We start from the raw sequence: 2,983 nt of genomic DNA on the forward strand, positions 1-2,983 counted from the left end.
TTTTTTTTTTTTTTTTGAGACAGGATCTCACTAAGTTGCTAAGTTGTCCGGACTGGGCTTAAACTTGTGATCCTCTTACCTCAGCCTCCAGGAGTGTTGAGATTACAGATGTGTACACTTGGTTATGGAATATAGATTTTACTTGAAAGATACAAAGTATCAGAAAGAAGAGTGAATTTTCAAGGAGCCGTGCACAAATTTGCAAGCAGTAGGCCTGGTATTAAGGCAAAGGAGCAAAGCATGGGTCTGGCACCTGTACAGCCACAAAACCAGAGCTTCCTGGGGTTTGCACAGGAGCCTCACTTCTCTCCCTCTGGGCCTAGGAACTGATCATAGGAGAGCAGTACTCATTGAATTCTGTTGTATGCTCAGGTAAAGATATGCATAATTACCTGAAAAGCTTATTAAAATATTCCTTTCTTTGTTAATTGTATCCCTTGCAGGAGCCCACAGTTTCTTCTTATGCTTTAGCTCAACCACACATCCCAACAGACTGGAGGCAGAAGCAGAGATGGGAACTCAGTTGTCTTCTCTTAACTCAGGCATTAAAGAGATTTGCAAAACTGTCAAACAATGTCGCTCTTCTTACTACATTATTTTTTTGAAAATATAGTTAGGTTTTTTAAAAAATTAAAGATGTTACTTATATAAGGATGCAATGGGCTCCCAGCACCTAGTGTTATTTTAAAAATTAGGTAATGAACAAATATTTGTGAAATGTCTCAGTTTAAAATGATAGTTATGTGAACATTGATAGATATCCCCCACACAAAAACTCTTCGGGGTTCTCAATAATTTTCAGAGTGTAAATGGGTCCTGAGATCAAAAAGTTGAAACCTGTAGATCTAAATATTTAACAGTTCTAAATCAAGCTAATGAACTGGTAAATAAAATATGCTTCTGGCTGCAACCATGAAAAGTATTTCATTGAAATGGCATTATTCTGAAGACTGTGTGGGATGGTGGTGGTGGGGCACTCTGGGAAGCTACTCAACATCACCATCCTCTGTCATCCTGGGCTCCAGGCCTCCTGGGAACAGGTTTCCCTCTCAGACCTAGTGGTGGTATGGTCCACCCTCAGGAAAGATCCACGAAGAGGCCTGCTTGGGGTCCTGAAAGTGAGCTTGGGTCTGTTTGGTCAAGGAACTCAGGTGTCTGGATACCCAATCATGATCCTTAAAGGGTGAGACTGGCTTCAGGGGGTCCTTCCCCGCCATGAAGAGGAACAGCCTGAGAGAAGGCCTGAGAGGAAGGCCCTTCAGGGACTGCTCCCTGGAAAGTATGCTCTAGTGTAGATTTTATATGTCCTCCAAAAGTCCATTGTTAATAGATTGGACCCTAGTGGGAGCTACTAGGTGATAACGGACCTTTCAGGAGGTGGGGTCTTGTGGGAGGTCCTTAGGTCATTGGGGGCGTGTCCTTAAGAGGGACTCTGGCCGCTTCCTTTTCTTCTTTTGCTTCCTGGTCAAGAGGGGAACAGTTTTGTTCTAGCATATGCTCCTGCCATGACACGTTGCCTCACCACAGTCCAAAAAGCAACAAGCCAATCAATTATGGACTAGAACCTTCAAAACTGTGAGCCAAAAGAATCCTTTTCTCTTTATAAATTAATTATCTCAAGGATTTTATTGTGGTAATTGTGAATGGGGAGGTCCTGGTCTGTGTTACCATCATGGAAAAGCTGGTGACCAAAGCCTGTGTTATTGGGATCTGTCAGCCAGACCCTTCATAACCATGGGCTGGTCACCCCTCTTCTGGTCTTTATGGTTTTGAGTAGAAGATGAAGACAGTGGGGAATGTTCCTGAGGGCTCTTTTGGGGCTCACATTCATTGTAAGAGTTTACAGTTTCTTTGGTGTTACAGCCTTCACATCATGTGGATTTAGCTGGGTGGTCAGATACTACACTTGATCTTAGCCAAAAGGCCGAGAAGCGATTAGCTGGGTGGTTAGAAAGAAAGGGAGTTTTTTTGAAACTTGAACAGAAATATTTACGAAAATTTGTTTCTTAAATTATGTTTATGTTGCTATCTCTTTAACACAGGAGCCAAGGGAGATAGGTGGATACTAAATAGGAAAATAAAACTATTTCTCTCCTGCTTAAGCATCTTTCATATTCCTCAAAGATTTTATGTATATGGTGTGTGTGTGTATATATTGTCATATAATTAATCAGTAACATTTCAAAGTACATTTTAAAGGCTACAGATGACAGCAGTTTTCAGAAAGTAATCTCCAAGTATAATATTTTTGGGAGGCCATTATCAAATCACTCCCACTGATTTTGCCAGATTTTCATAAGAATGTTACATGGTATGTGTAGCATCCAAGGGCAGTAATCCTGTCAGTGCTGTCTGGAAGATTCTATTAAAATTAAAAAATATGTTTGGAAGCCTGTTATATGAAATTCACTTTAGGTAAAGACAAGGATGTGAAATACATAGTTCTATTTATAAAATCCTGCTTTCTCCTAAGAGAAATTCATCCATCGATCCCAGTCATCCAACTATCCATTCACATGTTCATTTGTTCACCTATCCATACAACCATCTATTCATCTTTGTATCCTGTTGATTCCCCCATCAATTCAGTCATCCAGTGATGTTTGGATGTTGGTCTCCAAGAGAGTCTGAGCCCATGTATCACAGGCCTCTGCACAGATGGGTAGGTGGTAAGCATTACAGGGCCTAAGATGTTACCTGGCACCTGTGGAAGTCATGTGGTGCAGCACAGTAAGGGAGGAGGCCTGCTGTCTGGGTCACATGAGCAACACTGAATTGGTAATTCACCAGGAAAAAAGAGTCACATGATTGAGAACAATGCTAATTTCTTATGTAGACCACACAATAAAACAACAGTGCTTTATTGTGTGTGTGCTAGTTTCTGGGGATAGAACCCAGGGCCTTCTCACTGAGCTACATCCCCAGTGTTTTCGTATTTTTTTTTTTTTTTTTTTTTGAAAAAGGGTTTCTGTAAGTTGCCAAA

At 41.0% G+C, this 2,983-nt stretch overlaps 1 long non-coding RNA gene and 1 pseudogene across 2 annotated transcripts in view; one reads left to right on the top strand and one right to left on the bottom strand.

The window, feature by feature from the left end:
- Positions 1–2,983, top strand: part of LOC104862045 — an 18,966-nt gene that overhangs the window by 11,388 nt on the left and 4,595 nt on the right. The window contains exon 3 of one of the 2 annotated variants that reach the window (XR_780169.1): positions 444–536. The exons of the other annotated variant lie outside the window; for it this stretch is intronic. This is a non-coding gene — a long non-coding RNA (uncharacterized LOC104862045). Of the gene's footprint in view, positions 1–443; positions 537–2,983 lie in introns of those variants that run through there. 2 annotated transcript variants of the gene reach the window in all.
- LOC117285404 lies at positions 1,835–1,936 on the bottom strand (annotated as a pseudogene).

The sequence above is a fragment of the Fukomys damarensis genome, unplaced genomic scaffold (assembly GCF_012274545.1).
Source record: "Fukomys damarensis isolate Sample0158 unplaced genomic scaffold, DMR_v1.0_HiC HiC_scaffold_9, whole genome shotgun sequence".
NCBI lineage: Eukaryota > Metazoa > Chordata > Mammalia > Rodentia > Bathyergidae > Fukomys > Fukomys damarensis.